Below are 8,736 nucleotides of genomic sequence, written 5' to 3' on the forward strand. Positions count from 1 at the left end.
TATCTACGTGTTACAAAATACGTTGAATGCATAACACGTTTCAGAATGACTGGTTATGATAGCGTGGATACATAATGTTTCTTGGGTGTGATTAACCTTTACACAAACGATGGTTGGCCAGACACGCCTTGGTTGCTACACGCTCCTTTCTCTCTTCCACAAACTTCCACACGATACACCGAGTGAAAAATGTTGCAACTTTTGGAAACATTCTAAGTCTTTTATATATTTACCGCAGTGTTTATCATGCATACGTATGTTGCAGCTACCCCCGCCATGTTGCACACCTATCTGCCGAGTTCTCCCACAAGCTGTATTTACTTCGCACCATGCACCCCACGCTGCCTACCTGGCCTTTTCCTCCTTCACTCACTCCTTATTCTTCTTGTCTCTCCCTCTTCCTTCTCAACCCCTCCTCCATTCTTCCCCCAAAATAGGGGCGCACCCCCCCTTCCTCCCCCCTCCCCTCGCCCGTCGGTGTAAGGCAATTTCTTGCCTCATCCTTGACCATTGGTATAAAGATCCTTATGACTCTCTTCTGTAAGACTTAAATGTGGCCAGCCTCCCTTGTTGGTTGTGAGGGCGCCTTGCGTGTTAGGGTGGTGTAGGAGCCGGCACAATGGTAACCTCCTGGCTCAGCCGTGATCCTCCAGGACACACCGAAGGATCCCCCGGCCACAGATTCTTTCGCCCACGTTCGGGGGAGGAGTCTGTTATCCCTCATTGAGACAGAAGTACGTGAGTTCCTCAGATACTCAAGGTGAAGGTGGGCCGCAGTGACAGTGGGCGCCTGGTGGCTCACTCCTCGCCTGGTCCTGCTGCGTAGGGTTGTTGAGCTCTTCATTGTTGATGTGTAGTGTGTCGTGCGCGCTGACTCAAGTGTGAATGTTTGGGTGTCTTGTTTATATCCACATTATGGTGACATTCTTCTATGGTGTACGTCTCTTGTATGGCCGCCAGGGCTTGTTGTTTTATTGGCTGGAAAATCTTTATCTCTCTCTGTCCTTCACTTTTTGTCAGTTTGCTCTTCTTTATAAACTTGTCATAACATTGCTGTTGCATTTATATTTGACTATATCACATATTGTATTTTACAAGTACATGTAATCACTAAAAGAATTAAGGATACGGGCCAAAGCTCAGTAATAGTCTGTGTTTACATTTTTGCACATATCTTGTCTCCTCTTTGTGAGCGTCACGTCAGGCTGTCGCAAGAGTGAAGCCTTAGTGTCAGCTGGCAAATTTGTTCAAGCTTAAATTTAAAGGATTCCAACATATCTTTGTGTCTTCCATTAGAGCTGATGAATTACATAAGCATAATAGGATTTTAAAATGTAAATAAGATTAACAAAACACGAGAAGGATATTAATAGTTCTTACCCAATCATCAATAAAAAAAAGTTCCTCCGCCGCCACCTGAGGGTTGGGTTAGTTTTCATGGGGGAGTTCTGTAAGGCATCAGAGATCGCTGAGATGCTGGCCGAGCTGTCCCGTTTGTTCTCATCTTTATGCTGCCCAACTTTTCATGATCGCCAGACAATTCTTCTCCTCTCGCACTCTCGTTCTCTCTCACCCTTGCTATCTCTCATTTTACGTCCATCACTCTGGTTCTCTCATTCTACGTTCGTCACTTCAGTTATCTCATTCTACGTTCGTCACTTCAGTTATCTCTCTCTCTCTCTCTCTCTCTCTCTCTCTCTCTCTCTCTCTCTCTCTCTCTCTCTCTCTCTGCCCCCCTCCCCTCCTAAGGTATTTTTTACCACGTGTTATTACCATCGCTTTCGTCATGACCCAAGTGTTGGTGACTCACCGCGGGTAATACTCTGAGTCTTGGTGCCTCGACCCACCTGTTTTACACGCTCCATGTATAGGCTACAAACACGCTCCATGTATACGCTACAAACACACGCTCCATGTTTACGCTACAAACACACGCTCCATTTTTACGGTGTTTATATACACGCTCCATGAATATATTAAAGATGTATACATCTTCTATGTGCACAGTTTATGCACACACACACACACACACACACTCCGACTTTATGGTACGAGTACATGCTTCATGTATACAGTACATACTACATGTACGTACACACTCCTTGTATACGGTACATTCACATGTATAAAGTACATGTATACCCTCCATGCACAGAGGGGGTGGACCGTGACAGGTGATGCAGACTCACAGGTAGACATTATGTGCGTATGTTATATATGTTCTGTTTATACTGTACATGTCAGATGTTTACGTCTCATGTACACTTCATATATGTACGTCACACATACAAGTTTCCAGCACACATGACACACGAATGTCTTATGTGTGCTCTTCACTTGAGATTATCACATGTTTCCAGCACATGAATGTGACGTGTGTAGGTCAGCCACATGTAGTTTCATTGTGTGCATCACATGAAGCTTAATATGTGTACATCAGTTGAAGCCTTTTATATGCACGTTATAAGTCTTACATATGTACAACACTTAAAGCTTTACGTGTGCACGACACCTGTAGCGTCACATGTGTGCATCAGCTGAACACAATCAGCCCTCATATACAAACTCCAGGAAGCTGACTTGTGCTGCCGTGATAACCATATTTGAGTGTTCTTCACACCTGCTAGTGTTAGATTACTCAGGTCTAGCTGATGGAGGGGGAGAGAGAGAGAGAGAGAGAGAGAGAGAGAGAGAGAGAGCGAGCTCGCTCTATGACATCATCATCATCAACATCTACACAGCCGCACATAAGCTCACGTCTGGTGCTGAGTTTTGACGCCCTAAAAATTTTATGTGACAGTAAAGCAACGGTATAAAGTCTATTTTTGATGACAGGACGGTGAGGTGCTAGCTAGGGGTCAGGGTTCATGTGGGTGTGGTCAGCGGTGGTCATGAGGGCGTTACTAGTCCCTTCGGCAAATCTGAAGTCTGTGGGCGTGGGTAGGCAGAGGTCATGTGGGCGTAGCCAGATAGAGGTCATGTGGGCGTGGTCAACAGAGGTTATGTCGGAGGTGGCCGGAGAGAACATAATGAAATACACTTACATCAGGCCTCCACTCGTGTACAAAACACAAACACACACACACACACACACATACACACATACACTTTTACTAGAATATAGAGTTAATTGTATATATTATCAATTATCTGCCAAACATATGCTTTAATAATACCGCAGATGTATATTATATATTTATCGAGTTGCCGCGTCACTGAGAACCAACTTGTACACTTGCCTGTGGTAGAGAGTGTGAAATGCATCTGTGGTTGTTGACTGTTGATGGGTCAATGATAAGACCATGGCTAAGGTGTGTGGAGTTCATGTGTGGGATTGGTTGTCTATTTGGCGTTCATGATAACACACCTGAGTCATTGTCAACTTCTACGCTATCTACCATCTCGTAGTGATAGCTGACTTCTTTAACTACATCTCACTTTAATTATAGAATCCTACATTATGTAAATTAATAAAATCTTACTTCTGTATAAACGACTTAGGACTTATTTAATTAGTTCCATGTTTATTTCAAATCGGATTTTATTTACGGGTTGATTTGTGAGAAAGAAACCCCTTTTGAGCCATTTTTCGTATATAATATTGTATCATGATGACCGCTGCTTCGTCTGTTTCATTTATTATTTTCTTAATAGTCGATGAGTGAAACTAAAACTATTTCTCATTCTTTTAATTTACTCTTCTAAAGGATTCAGTTAAACTTGTGATCGTCAGCATTGACTTTGTTTTCGTGCTGTATTATGCATATCTCTCTGGTGTTCAGGACAGACGTTTGATTAACACTCGTGATGGTGACACTGAATCTCCCATCACAGACCGAGTAAGATGGAAGAGGTTACAATCTATCCCTTAATAACCTTATCTGTTGACGAATAAGTTAACATGTCAAGCCGGTAGGTGCTATTCAGACCAAACAGCCATGACGTTCTGAATCATCAACTCAGTCTGATAACTACTTACGCCACCCTGAGTGAAAATTGTGGTTATGGTCACGTTAAAACAGGATTTGGAGGTCTCTTGTAAGTTTATGGAGTCGCCATTAGTTTCCTCTTAAGAAAATTGGCCGTGATTTGTTTAACTGTCCGTCCCAGTTCAGGCGCTCTTTGTATGGCGGTTTACTCGTATACTCTATATTCTGGCGTTCTGTACTCTATACTCTGGCGCTCTATGCCCTATACTCTGGCGCTTTTTACTGTAATATGTTCACTAGAATCGTGTACCAAACTACCCCCTGCCTAAGCCACACACCCTTATGTATTGGCCAAAAGGATTTATGTGCCATATGAACATAGTGCAGTGGCTGGTGTTTCATCTACTTCAGAACGCCTTGAAAACAATGACATCTCCCTTGATGAAAAATATCATACTCCTTTAATCACTTGAGTACGATATCTTAAAATTATGAATGCAATGACCTTATACCGTTGAGTACGATGATATTGTACTCAGTGGTTAAGTCATTGTAGTGAAGGGGCTAACTGATAGGAAACTGGTAGGAAACTTGATTATTTCACCGCAACTCAAAGATGTTCGCTTTCAAAGTCCTGCTCAATGAGACGTAACGTAGCAAATGATGTGTATTCCTTCGAGGCTTACGAGAGTTGTTACTTCTTGGTACAGTGAGCAGAGGGGCTGCGTCGATCATGTGGTGGTGAAGGGGAGGAATGAGACAAATGTGGTGCAGAATGTGTAATAGTGTGAGTGAGCCTCTTACGGACACAACACAATACTAAATCCTCAACACTGCACTCGGCTGTCTTTACTTCCCCCCAACTTTAAAACAAGTTACCCCATTTACATCTCGATGGACTAAGGGACACCAATCATCCACCTTTACGACAGGAGGTGAACACCGCTGTACCCCAGGTAGTGGTGACGGGTAAGGTACAGTACGTGGTGGTGAAGGCCAACAACGGGATAAGAATGACGACAGTAAAATGCTTCTCATAAGGTGGTGGTGTGGAGCCATTACTTATTGGTACCCCTTACATCTCCCTCTACCTAATTACATATTTTATGCTAACAAATGTATTTTGACAGCATTAAGTTATATAAAAAATAGTTAATATAACGTAATTTTGTGTTCTTAGAGATAAATTAATTTAGACTTATTATTGACAAAGTTTATTCTCATTCTATCATAATGTGTCAGTTCTCAGGTGTCTGATTATCTGTATGTCAACATCAGCGACAAATAATGAATGACATAAGCAAGTGAGATTGATTCGCTACAAAGATTTCTCATATTACTCCCATGTTGTGAGATCATGGTTATAGTGGCGTCTTGTTCTTAGGTCAAGGTGATAGGGTTATTATATTACGATCAATGTCACAAAATCAAGGTCACTCACGTAAACACACCGAACCGTATACATACTGTATGTCCACAAAACGCACACAAACAAAAATATTTCAAACACACACACACACACACACACACACACACACACACACACACACACACACACACACACCAGAAAAGTGTGATTCCCTTGTAAGATTCCCCTCGTAAAACATTATTGCCACAATAAAACTCTCTGTCAACATAATTACAGAGATAAACCAGACATGTCGGGACTTACTTCGTCAGCATGTTATCTCTCGTGGGTAAGATCTAACGCTGTGATTGTTGGAAAAGATTGACGTGAAAGCTGTTTGACGGCTGACCAGAGGTTGACGGCTGGCCAGGGTTTGACGGCTGGCCAGAGGTTGACGGCTGGCCAGAGGTTGACGGCTATGGTGTGTGAGGTAATTGATGCTTCTTAGCGTAAAGACGTGCTTGACTATTGGTGGAATTTCATTTAAAATCTAACCGTCTGCCTTTTCCATCGTTGCATATTTTTTTCTACATGTTCCAGCTTTAACACTATAGTTTTTGTGATGTTTTTTGCATACAGGTAATTGTATTTTATATTTTATTTTACAGGGGTTAGCCCACCCGGGGCACAGGTCACTGACCCACATCGAGGCCTGGTGAGCGAAAATGTAATAATAATAACAATAATAATAATAACTAGTTCATAGTAAATAAAATTTATAATTAAAAGTTAAATATTAAAAATAAAGTAATAATAATAATAATAATAATAATAATAATAATAATAATAATAATAATAATAATAAAGAACCACAAAGAAATGTAAAAATTAAAAAAGACCAATAGTGAGAAACAATATATGTATGTTGTGTTGTCAGAGTAAGATAAACAATTGAGACCCTGCAATTGTGTGTAAATGAGGCAGAAAGTCAGATTAGCAACCTGGGATTTGGTCACAATTTTTGTGAAGCTATAAATGATTCGATACAAATGAATACAAGTACACGTATTGCTACAGGAGTATTTTATTGCAGAAAGCAGTGGAGTGGAATGTGTCTCTCCTACTTTATAATTACATGGGCGACAGTTAATGTGGAAATCACCCAATTATTTTGTATTTATTTGCTTCAACAACTAAGGTCTTTAAGCACGTAAACTAATTCAGTTCACACACTAGACAAAAACTATTGAAAATTAAGAAAGAAATATACTCCTCTTGACCATGATTTTTGGTTCAGTGAAACCTGTTCTATTTAAGGTGTCACGCGCCTTACAGTGGTTCTAAGTGGCCGAGAATGGTGGTTTTGCAAGACGATTATTCAGTCTTTACGCCTTCCCGACCTGACTCTGTCCTACCTAGATCATTACTTTAATATGTAGGACTCGTATATTTATTGGCTATACAGTATAGCACAAGACTAAAGACTGTCTACACCAGTACCGGGACCAACGCCTCGCTCCCAAGCCCCAGCGATTAAAACTACAGTCCGAGTATATGATGGAAAACTACTTTGTTCATCCTAGTGTTAGTTATGTGATCAAAAGCTGTACCATATAGTGCAGGGGAATTATATTAGGACTAATATAAACTACAAACTAAATCACTTAAATGCTTTCTAAATGTTACAGAGCCGTTTTACAACACATTAAAAATCTACCCATATCAATAATGCTGAAATTGGTGAAAATCGACTCATTGAGTACACCTACGGACCCAGGCACCGGGTATTAGCTATTAACATACCTTGCATTTGACAATATATGTTTCATTAACATAAAAATCCAACATTGGTGTATTGATACATATTAACTACACGACATATTAAACTGCTTAAAAAGTGGAGTGTATTGACCAAACCTTTTATTCTTGACCTATTACATAACACCGTCCATTAAGGTAGTTAAGAATAATATGATTATCACACACAACTTAGATCAGGTCATTCTTATGCTGAAAATTAAGTATTTTTTTTTATAATTGATGTTCTAAGCAAGTCCCAGGTCTCGAAAAGGCTGTTTCCTCTGAAGGTCTGAATTTTGTTTCTTCTTGTGATAAACATTTTTGGGTAGACTCTAGTGTGGTGTGTATCGTTTGGAAAATCTTAACTGTTAACATTGTGATTCTTTCTTAAGACTGTCAGACTCTACAACCACGTAAACTTTCTTATCCTCTCAACCAATATAAAATCGGTGCACCTAAAGAGCTAGATCGCGATAAAAGTATTTGTATAATTTAAGTTTACTGCCAGTTATTCTCGTGTACTTTAAAAATAATATTTTTACTTCTTTAGAAACGTGAGGATATAAAGTTTGTTTTCCAAATGATATAAACTTCAATAATTACCAAATAATTCAAATAATTCCTAAGTACATTTTTAATTGGTACATTAGAAAACGATTACCTAAATAGAGACAAAGTATACATACCTATCAGCTTTATAACTATACATAATATATTACACTATACCAATATACGTGTCAGTATTTAACTATACATAATATATTACACTATACCAATATACGTGTCAGTATTTAACTATACATAATATATTACACTATACCAATATACGTGCCTCATATACCAGTGCGAGGTTCGTCTTAATGAACATCTAAGTGGGTCGTCTGAAGAAAAATCGTCGCATAAAAAGGTCATTAGACAAGGCTGTAAGGCGCGTGACCCTCCTATAAATATAACCGGTTTGGGTCTCCAGGCCAGACCTCGGTTGAGAAGCAGAAGAAACCCAGTCAACTTTTCTTTACTTTTTAGCAGGTAATTGTGAATTGTCCGCTATTTGCTTACAGTTTTATAGTGTTATAACATTATGGTGTGTCATTTATATACCGGTAATACTGTACTGTGTTCTATGCCTACAGCACATCAATGATAAGATGTGAAGCGGAGATGTTATGTTAAATTAACTTGTAGGTACTGAATATATGTCGTATTGTGATAAAGATATTTTTCTATATAAAAAAAAGTGCTTAGGAACTTGCTGCGTATACGACTTCCCGTAGAGTTGAATAAAAACCTCTACTGATTTGATTGTCACCTCCCATCTCACTCACAATGACGAACTCTTTGTCTAGTTTTCTTAAGCGTTTCCTTACATGAACAAATAGACAGTGCAGCTGCAGGGAGCTCCGTCAACATAGAGACACGACAGGACGTTACTCCCAAAGTATTGAGAGAAATAACTTAGTTATATTCATTCAAAATCTTGCTGTGCGACATTCAGACTTATAATCGTCTTTTTTTATGTCTGCGTTATTGCGTTCACGAGTTACCTGGACTGACACCTTACGGACAGGTATTGTTCCCATACCTTACGCCGGAGTGGACGGAGAACAGTAAGTAGGACAGTCCATTCACTCTCCCAGCAGCACCTGGTGGGGGGTACAT

The sequence above is a fragment of the Homarus americanus genome, unplaced genomic scaffold, assembly GCF_018991925.1.
Source record: "Homarus americanus isolate GMGI-L3 unplaced genomic scaffold, GMGI_Hamer_2.0 scaffold18056, whole genome shotgun sequence".
Taxonomy (NCBI): Eukaryota; Metazoa; Arthropoda; class Malacostraca; order Decapoda; family Nephropidae; genus Homarus; species Homarus americanus.